Raw genomic sequence first — 13326 nt, forward strand, 5'->3', positions numbered from 1 at the left:
CACCCCCACCCCCCCACCAGGACAACATGAGATGTCTCTCCCTCTTGCAAGGCTAACGTCCCAGAAACCTCTGCTAAGAATCCTGCTCTCTTCCATTGACACACTATTCTGAGTCTATGTTCTGCTTTCAATCCAGTATTTCAGCTGCCCACTCGATGACTGACTGAATTCTGTATAAAAATCACCAACCAAATGAGCAAAGCATAATTTCCACCCTTTAATACAACATGGATATGGTTTCACCATTCAGGACCTGATATGCACTAAATATCTAAGAGGTAATTCGAACTGGGTAAAAAATGGTTTTGCTTTCCCCATAGGGTGTAATAATGGTCAATTACTTGCCCCAGCGATTAAATTTTCTGAGCTTTAAACATCAGCACAGGGACTTTCTACTGAAGCTGTGAACATAATTACCACATAAAGGTCTTCGCAAATTGTTTCAAATATGAAGAATACACAAAATAGGCACCCACCTTAGGGCTGACTGCCTTTTACATCCAGAGATCTATATGCCCACAACCCTCCAAAGTAATCTGACCACCCAGGTTAGCTTTGGAAATACGTTTCCTCATGTCTTACTTCATGTCTTACTTCATTTATTTTTTTTTAAATTTATTGGGGTGACAATTGTTAGTAAAGTTACATAGGTTTCAGGTGTACAATTCTGTAATACATCATTTATAAATCCCATTGTGTGTTCATCACCCAGAGTCAGTTCTCCTTCCATCCAATGGTGGCCACGTGGTTTACCATCCATGTGGTTTACGAGCATCACCTTCCTGAAGATGGACAGTGCTGCGGGGAAGTCTGCCAGAGAAGACAGAGTGCAAATCTTAGCTTTGATGGGATATTGGTGAAAAAGGGAAGAGGTGGGCGAGTCAGGCAGAGGAAGCGGTGGGCCCTAAAATCGTAAACTGGCCATCAAAACCAGGGTACGCCAAGGTCTTCCCAGAGAGCAAGGTGAGGTCATCCCGGGGATGCCATAAGACTTAGTTACGTTCATGTTATTGCCTCATCCTTTTTATGCCTATTTTTCTTATTTTATAGCATATGTAATAAATATAGGAAGACATAAGTTAATAATGTGTGTGTGTGGAGAGGGGTGTTCAAAATTTTTTCTTTTTTTAAATTAAATTTATTGGGGTGACAATTGTTAGTAAAATTACATAGCTTTCAGGTGTACAATTATCTATTACATCATCTATAAATCCCATTGTGTGTTCATCACCCAGAGTCAGTTCTCCTTCCATCACCATATATTCGATCCCCCTTACCCTCATCTCCCACCCCCCACCCCCCGCCCCCCTTACCCTCTGGCAACCACTAAACTATTGTCTGTGTCTATGAGTTTCTGTTTCTCATTTGTTTGTCTTGTTCTTTTGTTGTTTTTGGTTTATATACCACATATCAGTGAAATCACATGGTTCTCTGCTTTTTCTGTCTGACTTATTTCGCTCAGCATTACACTCTCAAGATCCATCCATGTTGTCACAAATGTTCCTATATCATCTTTTCTTACCGCTGAATAGTATTCCATTGTGTATATATACCACAACTTCTTTATCCATTCATCTATCGAAGGACATTTTGGTTGTTTCCATGTCTTGGCCACCGTAAACAAAGCTGCAATGAACATTGGAGCACACGTGTCTTTATCTCTAAATGTTTTCAGATTTTTGGGTAGATACCCAGGAGAGGGATTGCTGGGTCATATGGCAATTCTATTCGAAATTTTTTGAGGAACCTCCACACTGCCTTCCATAACGGCTGCACCAGTCTGCATTCCCACCAACAGTGTATGAGGGTTCCTTTTTCTCCACAGCCTCTCCAACATTTGTTACTATTTGTCTTGTTGATGATAGCCATTCTGACTGGGGTGAGGTGATATCTCATTGTGGTTTTGATTTGCATTTCTCTGATGATTAGTGATGTTGAGCATTTTTTCATATGTCTATTTGCCATTTGTATGTCCTCTTTGGAGAAATGTCTCTTCAAGTCCTCTGCCCATTTTTCAATTGGGTTGTTTGTTTTTTTGTTGTTGAGTTGCATGAGTTCCTTGTATATTCTGGATACTAGCCCTTATCGGAGGCACTGTTTGCAAAAATCTTCTCCCATTCAGTTGGTGGCCTCTTTATTTTGTCAATGGTTTCTTTTGCTGTGCAGAAGCTTTTAAGTTTCATGTAGTCCCATTCGTTTATTTTAGCTTTTACTTCCATTGCCTTTGGAGTCAAGTTCATAAAATGCTCTTTGAACCCAAGGTCCATAAGTTTAGTACCTATGTTTATTTCTATGCAGTTTATTGTGTCAGGTCTTATGCTTAAGTCTTTGATCCATTTTGAATTAACTTTGGTACATGGTGACAAATAGCAGTCCAGTTTCATTCTTTTGCACGTGGCTATCCAATTCTCCCAGCACCGTTTATTGAAGAGGCTGTCTTTGCTCCATTGTATGTTTTTAGCTTCTTTGTCAAAAATTATCTGTCCATATTTATGTGGTTTTATTTCTGGGTTCTCAATTCTATTCCATTGGTCTATGTGTCTGTTTTTCTGCCAATACCATGCTGTTTTGATTATTGTAGCCCTGTAGTACAAGCCAAAGTCAGGAAGTGTGATACCTCCATTATTGTTCTTTTTCTTAAGATTGCTTTGGCTATTCGGGGTCTTTTGTGGTTCCAAACAAATCTGATGATTTTTGTTCTATTTCTTTAAAATATGCCATTGGGATTTTGATGGGGATTGCATTGAATCTGTATATTGCTTTGGGTAATATGGCCATTTTAACTATGTTGATTCTTCCAATCCATGAGCACGGAATGTCTTTCCATTTCTTTGTGTCTTCTTCAATTTCTTTCAAAAATGTCTTATAGTTTTCAGCATATAGGTCTTTCACATCCTTGGTTAAGTTTATTCCTAGGTATTTTATTCTTTTTGCTGCAATTGCAAAAGGAATTGTTTTTTGTATTTCTTTTTCTGAGATTTCATTGTTAGTATATAGGAAGGCAATGGACTTTTGTGCGTTGATTTTGTAGCCAGCAACTTTACTGCATTCATGATTGTTTCTAATAGCTTTTTGGTGGAGTCTTTAGGGTTTTCCATATATAGCATCATGTCATCTGCAAAGAGTGATAATTCAACTTCTTCATTCCAAGTTTGGATGCCTTTTATTTCTTTCTCTTGCCTGATTGCTCTGGCAAGGACTTCCAACACTATGTTGAAAAGCAGAGGTGATAGGGGACATCCCTGTCGTGTTCCTGAACGTAGAGCAAAGGGCTTCAGTTTTTCTCCATTAATTATGAGATTAGCAGAGGGCTTGTCATATATGGCCTTTATTATGTTAAGGTATTTTCCTTCTATACCCATTTTATTAAGTGTTTTAATCATAAATGGATGTTGTATCTTGTCAAATGCTTTTTCTGCATCAATTGATATAATCATATGATTTTTGTCCTTTATTTTGTTTATGTGATGTATCACATTGATGGATTTATGATGTTGAACCATCCTTGTGCCCCGGGATGAACCCCACTTGGTCGTGATGAATAATCTTTTAATGCATTGTTGTATTCGATTTGCTAGAATTTTATTTAGGATTTTTGCATCGGTATTCATTAGAGATATTGGTCTGTAGTTTTCTTTTTTGTGCTGTCCTTACCAGGTTTTGGTATCAGGGTAATGTTGGCCTCATAAAATGAGTTAGGGAGTACTGTCTCTTCTTCAATTTTTGGAAGAGTTTGTGCAGAATTGGTATTAGATCCTCTTTGAAGGTTTGGTAGAATTCACTAGTGAAGCCATCTGGTCCCGGACTTTTGCTTTTGGGAAGGTTTTGGATGACTGATTCAATTTACATTGGTGATCGGTCTGTTTAGATTTTCCAGTTCTTCATGGTTCAGCCTTGAAGGCTATATGTTTCTAAGAACTTGTCCATTTCTTCTAGGTTGTTGAATTTGGTGGCATATAGTCCTTCATAGTATTCTTGGATGATCCTTTGTATTTCTGTGGTGTCCGTGATAACTTCCCTTTTACGTTTCTGATTTTGTTAATCAGTGTCTTCTCTTTTTATCTTAGTAAGTCTAGCCAAGGGTTTGTCAATTTTGTTAATCTTTTCAAAGAACCAGCTCTTTGTCACATTAATTTTTTCTATTGTCTTTTTGTTCTCTATTTCATTTAGTTCTGCTCTAATTTTTGTTATTTCCTTTCTTCTGCTGACCTTGGGTTTTACTTGTTCTTCTTTTTCTAGTTCTTTAAGGTGTAACATGAGGTTATTTATTTGGGAGTTTTCTTGTTTCTTGAGATAGGCCTGTAATGAGATAAATTTCGCTCTTAAAACTGCTTTCGCTGCATCCCAAAAATTTTGGTAGGATGTATTTTCATTGTGATTTGTTTCTATGTATCTTTTGATCTCTCCTCTAATTTCTTCTTTGACCCAGTCCTTCTTTAAAAGTATGTTGTTTAATCTCCATGTATTTGTGTTTTTTCCCGCTTTCTTTTTACAGTTGATATCCAATTTCAAAGCCTTGTGATCGGAGAATATGCATGGTATGATTTCAATCTTCTTAAATTTGTTGAGACTGATTTTATGTCCCAATATATGGTCTATCCTTGAGAATGTTCCATGTACACTAGAAAAGAATGTATAGTCTGATGTTTTAGGATGAAGTGCTCTATAAATGTCAATTATGTCCATTTCCTCTAATGTGTCATTTAGGGCTACTATTTCGTTATTTATTTTCTGTTTGGATGATCTATCCATAGCTGTCAATGATGTATTTAGGTCCCCTAGTATAATTGTGTTTTGGTCAATTTTTCCCTTTAGTTCTGTTAGTAGTTGCTTGGTGTATTTCGGTGCTCCCTGATTGGGGGCATAAATATTGATGACTGTTATGTCTTCTTGTTGTACAGTCCCCTTCACCATTATGAAATGTCCATCTTTGTCTCTTGTTATCTTTTTCACCTTGAAGTCTGTTTCATCTGATATCATTATGGCTACACCTGATTTTCTCTGGGTACCATTTGCTTGGAGTGTCAATTTCCACCCTTTCACTTTGAGTCTATGCTTGTCCTTGTAGCTGAGATGTGTCTCTTGGAGACAGCATATGGTTGGGTTTAGTTTTTGATCCAATCTGCTACTCTGTGCCTTTTTATTGGTGAGTTCAGTCCATTTACATTTAGGGTGATTATTGATATGTGAGGATTTCCTGTCATTCTATCTTTAGTTTTCTGGTAAGGCTGTGTCTCCATTGTTTCTTTGCCTTTTGTTGTTGTCTATTATTTCTGTGTGGTGGTATTCTATGATGTTTCCTCTGTTTCTTCTTTTATTTCAGTATATATTTCAGTTCTGGATTTATTTTGAGTGGTTACCCTTAAGTTTATGTAAAAGAAAGTTTGATATTTAGAGTATTCCATTTTCTTCAGCACGCTTACTTTCTCCATTCCCATATTCCGTTCAGGCCTTTACTCTCCCCTTTTTGAGTTTGGTTGCCACAAATTGTCCCTGTTGATGGTGGTCGAATAGCCTCCTTTAGTATTTCTTGTAGTGCAGGTCGTGTATTAGAAAATTCCTCAGCTTCTGTATGTCTGGAAAGGTCTTTATTCCTCCTTCATATCTAAAGGATATCTTTGCTGGATATATTATTCTTGGCTCATGATTTCTCTCTTTCAATAGTTTGAATATTTGGTTCCACTCCTCCTGGCTTGTAGAGTTTCTGCTGAAAAATCTGATGATAATCTAATGGGCTTTCCTTTGTAAGTTACCGCCTTCTTTTCCCTGGCTGCCTTGAGGATTCTTTCTTTGTCGTTGATTTTAGACAGCTTCAATACAATGTGCCTTGGAGAAGGCCTGTTGGGATTGAGGTAACTAGGTGTTCTATTTGCTTCTTGGATTCGAGGGTCCAGTTCTGTCCACAAATTTGGGAAGTTCTCATCGACAATTTGTTTGAATATATTCTCTGTTCCTTCTCTCTTTCTTCTCCTTCTGGTATGCCCATTATTCTTATATTGCTCTTTCTGATGGAGTCAGAAAGTTCTTGTAGAGTTCTTTCATTTCTTTTAAGTCTCAAGTCTCTTTCTTCTTCTATCTGTGTCATTTCCAGGTTTCTATCTTCGATGTCACTGATTCTTTCCTCCATCTGGTCAACTCTACTACCTAAGCTGGTTATTTCATTCTTAATTTCTTCTATTGAGGTCTTAATCTCCAGAAATTCTAGTTGGTTCTTTTTTAAAATTTCAATCTCTTTCGTAAAATGCTCATGCTGTTCTTTAATTGAGTTTCTGAGTTCATTTAACTGCCTATCTGTGTTTTCTTGTATCTCGTTGAGTTTTTTCAGAACTGCAATCTTGAATTCTCTGTCATTTAAGTCACATATTTCTGTATCTTTAAGTGCCTTCTCTGGAGATTTTTCACTTTCTTTCTGAGCTATCTTGTTGCCTTGGTTATTCATGGCGATTACTGGTTTACTATTTCTCTTCCTAGACATCTACAGGAGTGACTTCTGCAACAGGTTGATAGGAAGCGGTCTTTCTTTTGTTTTCCAGTACTTGTTGGTAGAATGTTTTATTATTTCTCCAACTGCAACTTATTTTTCTTCTCCCACACGGTAGTGCTATGTTTTCTCTGCACTATTCCAGCTTCTCACACAATGGGGGGATTCCCTGGGAGATGGGCTTCTCCTCTGTTAATAGTTTGTCTAGGTCACAGGGTGCAGTGTCCATGTGGGTATGCGGAGAGCTTTTGATGTTCCAAAGCTCTTCCAGCTCCTGATTCAGAGCCCGTATGTTTCAGCAGTTCTGTTTACTCCTGCAGGGATCCGCCCAGATAGGTGGGGTCAGGGGCAGGGTAAGTTGTGAGAGGTGGCCCAGAGCAATGGCGGCACCACCACCACAGCCGGTCCTGCTTCCACAGCTCCCTCCCTTTGCTGGAACTAGTTGGGCTGTGAATTTGTGTCTGTGGCCCACAGTTCTCAGAACAGCAAATTTTCTGTTGTTTTGATCTGACACTGCTACTGTTTCGCTTCTAGCACCAGGCAGGTGGGGGCCGGGCGAGCTCTGGGAGGGAGGGGGCGGCTAGTCTCAGTGCCTAAGGCTCCGTTCTCTGCTCGGCAGTGCGGGCTTAAACCACCGTTTTCAGCCTTCTTCCCTCAGTCTTTTCTCTGAGGTCTCTGCCGTGAGCGTTGGGTTCAGCCGTGTTATATGCTGTCCCCTCAGCCCTGTGGAGCCCTGGCGGAGCCCTAGCAGTCCGAGTTCTTCCCTCTCCCGTAGCTGCGGTAGTTCCGGGAAGCAGCGAGCTCGGCGCACTGAGCTAGGTCTGCGTCCTGCGCCCGCGCGGCTCCGTCTCTGCACTTCTCCCTTTCCTCCTCCCCCACTCGCGCGAATCTCCCACCTGTAGGTGATTTCAGTAGTGGGCCTCTTCGTCTTGCCTGTCTGCTGTGCAGGGAGTCCTTTGTGGAGTTTTTGTTGTTCGATTCGTTGTAAATTCCAGGGGAGCTTTACAGAGGCTCACCTCACGCCGCCATTTTTCCGGAAACCAAGATCCAAAATTTTTTTCTGATAGGTGTGCAAGAATGAAAAAGTTGCAACTCAGCTGGAAAGACGATGCTCTCAAGGCCCAGTGAGAGTTCCAGAGTCCCCCTGCTTGAAAAAGCCATGGGGTCACTGGCCTAGTTTACCCCTCCCATTTCGCAGACCAGGAAACTGAGGTTCAGAGGTTGAGTGAGGCTCAGAGGACTCCCAGACCTGTGCTCCTTCAAAAGCTCAGGCCCTCACCCATGGCTTTGGTTTCAAATTTCACTTGAGTCTAAGGGATCCCTTGTTACATCTCTATTGTAACCACACTGAACACCAGTGTGCGGGATGGTCTGATTCAACCATCAAAATGTCAATAGAATTTGCAGGGGGCGGGGGAGCTTGATAAAAAAAGATGAAATAAACCTGAGTTTGTGATACCTAATTGACAAATGATTGAAATAGAAGAGATGAGACTCAAGACACACACGCGTGAGCTTTTCATTACAGTGGGGAAGTCATTTTCTATCCCGGGGACTCAGTTTCTCTTTCTGTGACACGGGGTACTGCTTCATTCTCATGTTGGGGTGGAAAGTCAATTCATGCCTCCCAGGAGTGAGTAGTATCTGCTGAGAAGGAGTTAAACCTGGCCTTCGAGGAATTGTGTGGGCCATGAAGGATGGGGAAGTATGAGCATTCAGGGAGAAATGGAGGAAGGGAAGGGCTGTGGGGGGTCTTGCTGGGCCACTCCTATGACCACTGAGAAAACACCACTCCTTGTCCTCCCAATTCCAGGCCACAGGGGGATGAGGTGAGCAGCTTGGAGGGAGGGGCCAGAAACGGTGAACATGGAGAGGTTGGAGAAACGAGGTGGGTTCTTCTGGCAGTTCGCGTTCATCTTTAAACAACATCAGGGGGAGTAAAGGCTGAAAGGAAGGTAAGAAGACCTCACCCTCCAGCTTCAGTTAGACCATGGTTTGTCTCTCTTGGGACTCAACTTCCCATAGCAGAGCAGTGTCTGTGATCAGAAGACATCAGAGCACTGGCAAAGAACCTACTATATGCCAAACGTACCTACTATGTGGTCCCTGCAGCATCTCAGGTTAGGGCTGGGCCTTGCCAAGTAAACAATTTGTGGAAACCTGGTTGAAAAGAGAGATATTAAAGCTGGAAAAATCCAAAGAGCACAGGGAGAACTTCACAACTAGAGCCAACAGCTCACAGGCCTGGTTTTCTGTCGGTGGCTTTCGCTGGGTTCCACCAGAGCACAAGAGGGGTTTGGGAGACTGGTTGGGGAAGGCACAAGAAGGTTTCCCTGCCTCCTTTCTTGCCCAGGTGGAGCGTGTCAGCTGTCTTTGCATTTCTGATCACATTTCACATTCCGGGTAACCTCCAGCCTGCCCACAAAGGACCTATGGCAGCCCTGGGCGTTGCAGGCCTGTGTGCAGGGCTGGAATAGGGAACTAGGTTCACACCCATTCATTTATTCCTTCAAAAGCTATCTGAGCACCTACTGTGTGCCAGGCATGAATTTCCTATTCTTCCACCCTGGCACTATTTTCTCCACAGGCTCATTGCCTCCTTTCTCGGCTCACTTCCCAAATTATTAACCAATTGATATTCTCCCAGGGTTATGTGCTTCTAACAGGGCTCCTTTAAGGCCCATATTTCTTGCAGAGGTAAAGGAGTAAGTCTCTAAAGAAGAATGCCCGTCCCTAGATAGCAAAGGGAAGAGACAATAGTTATTGCAAAGACCTCTCTAAAGTAAGGAAGAAATGCTGTTTCCCAGAGAGGGTTGCCTCTGAAACTAAGAGGAAAGCAATGCCCTCCTCAGGTCTTGGTGAACCTTGGTAGAACGTGAGAGGCACACCTCAGAATCACAGGAGAAAATCGTGAAGAACTGCTTCTGGTGGCAGGGGACAATCACCTGGACTGTGGGCTGTGAGAGTCAGTGAGTGCCTGTCCCCAACTCCAGCCAAGGTCCCACAGCATTCAGCTGGACACGCAGATACCCTCAGGTGCAGCTGCTGGGACAGCCATTCTGTGCAGACATGTTTAAGGTCCCAGGCCAGGGTCTATCTCAAAAAGCTATGGTTTTTAGAGATTTTCCTGGCATGAAACCTCTTAAATATGGAACAAAGTGGGAGAACCTGCCTCTGGAAGAGAAAATACTTCTAATTAGATTGAGATACAAAGGTTAAATTTTTGTTCTGGGAAAAGGGCTGTTTATAATCCCGTGTCATTAGCAGGACATTTTCCAGAGACTAGTGTGCCAGAAATAGACCCTCTAAGGGGTCACTGGAAGGAAGGGGTGTAGATTTGTAAAGTACAAAGGACTGGAGTTCAGATTTTCCCTTTCTCCTAATGCATCTGAGCCCTTCACCAACCCCTGGCATGGAAACAGCGCCAGTCTCACCGTGGTCACTGAGCCCCCCCTGAGAGTGGTCAGAAGTACAAGCTTTGAACTCAAACAGGCCTAGGTTCAAATTTCAGCTCTGCCTACCTTTGCTAGCTATGTGACCTTGGGTAAGTTGGTTCTAAGCCTCAGTTTCTCTGTGTGCCACAAATAGGGAATTTAAAAATGTCCTAGGGTGGTTGTAACAATTGTAGGAAATAATCTATGAAAAATACTTGGCACAGTGCCTGGCGCATGGAAAGTGCTCAATAAAACATGGCCACCATCATCACCATCACCATCACCACCATCATCATCACTGTCATCTCATCACCAGTCACTGTCATTATTATCAGATCCACTGCCTGTATTTCGTCTGAGCATCGTAAGTAACACTACAAATGCTCCCAGTAGGTTCATACATTCACCCTCCAAGTTAAAACCCTGTTTGTCCAAAGGTACATTTTAAAATCTGCTGCTAGGAACTGGGAAGGCATTTACCATAGAATTAATGTTACACCTGATGGTGAGGTTTCCACAAAAACTCACTTAACCCCCAACTTAGCTGAAATATTGAACATTTGCAATGAAAATAGAAAGCCACATTGTTGCACTACTGGAAATAAAAGACAGTGGGAAAACAATTAAATAAATAAATACAAAAATCTATTTCCCCCAGGCTGAAAGGCTGGGGGAGAAAAAAAGAGGTGGCCAGAGCCTTTTGTATCTTGAATATAGACTCATGAGCATGTAGGGGTCCAGAACTGAGTGTCCCCAGAATGTGCCACCCACCCTGGCATACAGATATTTCATGCTGAAAATAATGAAAGCCCAACCAGCTCAAAAAGAGGTGTTTTTTGTTATTGTTTGTTTGTTTGTTTTACCTCCCCCTCACCTGCCTAGAAGAATCAGGTGGCAAAACCTGCTTCAGAAGGGAACCTTAGCATATTCACCTCAGCACAGAGGAACTAAGTGTGGCAGACAGGGAGGAACCAAGAGAGTCTGTTTGTTAGACGCCCCTCTGTGTCCCATTGTTTCTGGGTGGCCCAGCAAGAATTTGTTTACCAAATATTTGCTCCTTCTCATCCACCTGTGAATTGCCTGCTTTCCCTTTGAAGTCCCAGAGCTGCCTCCCTCTCCTTAGTCGAGAATGGCTTGTAAGCCTCAACTGCCAATGTATCCTGGGGTCCCATATTCTTAGTGAACCCACATATGCACATATGTAACAAATTTGGTGATCTTATCATGTTAATCTGTCTCATGTTAATTTGATTAGACCAGACAGAACTTCTAAGGGAGGGAGGACAAGTATTTTCCACCCCCACAAGCACTTGCGAGGTTCTGAAGTTACTGCTGATTGCCTATGCTGTATAGAATCACTTCAGGTTCTACTGTTTTCCTTCTGGTTGCTGACACAAGGGCCCAAATCGCTCTCCTCTCCTGCTTAGGAGCAGGATTAGCATCAATTTTCTCACTCACAAGAGGAACAAAAACAAGGGAGGGGTGGAAAAGAGGAAGAGGGTAAGAACAAGAAGGAGAGAGACAGCAAAGAGATTTTCTAAGATAACTGGGCAAGGGTTGCAGGAAAGGGGGAGAAGATTAAAAAGTATGTGTAGGTCCAAACAAGAAAGAAGCTGCTCAAATGGAAGAGATAAAACAGAGAAACTGAGGAAAGCTCTGAGGAAAGCATTGAATGAGTGTTATTCAGCTGGCCACAAGGGGACGCTGCTGAGCTACAACAGCTTGGTTACTGCATAGCGTGGTGGACGAGAGGTGGGGACTGCAGCTTCTTAGTAGAATGAGAACGTGGGGGAAACATGAAATTGTTCACCAGTACTAGAGGTACATTAGGAAGGTCATACAAATTTGGGGAAAGCGCCCATGCTTTTTTTTTTTTCAATTTTAATAAGATTTTATTTTAAAATAGATCTAGATTCTTAGAAAGTTGAGTTCCTATATGTGTGTGTGTGTGTGTGTGTGTGTGTGTGTGTGTGTGTGTGTATATATATATATATATATATATATATATATATATATATATATATATATCACACAGTTTCGCCTATTACTTATTTTCGTCTTTTCTTAAATTAAAATTTATTGGGCTGACGATGGTTAGTAAAATTACATAGGTCCATGCTTTTAAAGCCACCAAGCACATTCACTTGTGACTTGGTTGTGCTGTCAGTGCTAGGGAAAAAAAAACATAGATTTATCTTCTTTTGGTTCCTGATCTTCATTTCTGTCTACCTCTCACCCCTTCTTGGGTAGTCAGAATTGGGTTTTCCCCATCAAAATTGAGTTTTCCATAAAGAAGCGGATAAACTCATTCTCACTGCGGTCTATGACTGACAAGTTCAAGATTCTTTCCTTTATTGGTAAAATAAACATAGTTCAGTCAGTGATAAAGCTATGGACAAAGAAATGAAACTCTAATTGAGGGATTTCAGATACCAATCATGAGGAGGGCCCTTCCTAATATGTCTTGAAATCTCTCCATATAGACAAGAGCCTACAGCCATGACCATTTTGCTGGTTCCATTTAAAAGCACTTGATGTTCACAAAGGGGGTGGGATATAGCCTCAACCTTTAAGCACTCGGAGCTAAGAGAGGAAATTAATGTGAGTCAATGCTTCATTCCTTTATAAACTCAATCCACAAATACTGACTGTTCACATGCCACCTTGTGAGTCTGTGCCTCCTGGGTCTGGAGATTTTAGCAGTATCTGGAATTGTCCTTACTTCATGGTCCTTACTTACCCTGTTACTGAACTGGCTACTTACTGCAACTCTGGTTTCCATCGTACTAGGTTTCTGTGCAGAAGTTAGGGGTTCTCAAAGGACAGCTCTCTCCCGCCCCCTGCCCCCAATGCACAACATGCTATTGCAGTACTACAGCCAGAACGGAAACTTAATGACCATGACCAATAGTGGGAGACATGGTGAGGAGGGTGAAAGGGGGAAGCTGTTGGTTTTTGGTGGACCCAACTGGTTCATTATCTTAGTTTGGGTTCCCCCACAAACAGATTGACTTGATTGAAAGTAGTTTATTTGGGAGAAGATCCCAGAAAATAGCAGTAGAGGAATGAGGCAGTGAGACTGGGAAAGGAAGGAAGCCAATTTATCAAGTAAGTTACCACTGCTGGCAACTGGGGCTCAATTCCACTGGGGCATGCTGGGAGAGAATGGAGAACACACGCCTTGGCGTTGGCATGTTTATCCTCATCCGTCACTGGTCAAGGGCTGCTCCTGGAAGATGTGTTCATTCCTTGGCACTTCCAGCTAGCCCAGCATGTGGGTCTAGTGTGCTACTGAGATCAAAAAAAGGCCCAGGGAGCATCACAGGTATTGGCTTTAAGCAGTCTTTGGAACATAGAGGCCAGTCTGATGGGACACAGGGGCAGAGCACCAACCATGTCTGCTTTATACCA

General features: G+C 42.0%; 1 protein-coding gene across 5 annotated transcripts in view; it reads right to left on the reverse strand.

The window, feature by feature from the left end:
• The window catches only part of RAI2 (retinoic acid induced 2), a 72422-nt gene that overhangs the window by 14186 nt on the left and 44910 nt on the right, over positions 1–13326 (reverse strand). Inside the window, exon 1 of one of the 5 annotated variants that reach the window (XM_019755379.2) lies at positions 8574–8633. The exons of the other annotated variants lie outside the window; for them this stretch is intronic. The gene's annotated coding sequence lies outside the window, so the exon portion shown is untranslated. Of the gene's footprint in view, positions 1–8573; positions 8634–13326 lie in introns of those variants that run through there. 5 annotated transcript variants of the gene reach the window in all.

The sequence above is a fragment of the Rhinolophus sinicus genome, chromosome X, assembly GCF_036562045.2.
Source record: "Rhinolophus sinicus isolate RSC01 chromosome X, ASM3656204v1, whole genome shotgun sequence".
NCBI classification, from domain to species: domain Eukaryota; kingdom Metazoa; phylum Chordata; class Mammalia; order Chiroptera; family Rhinolophidae; genus Rhinolophus; species Rhinolophus sinicus.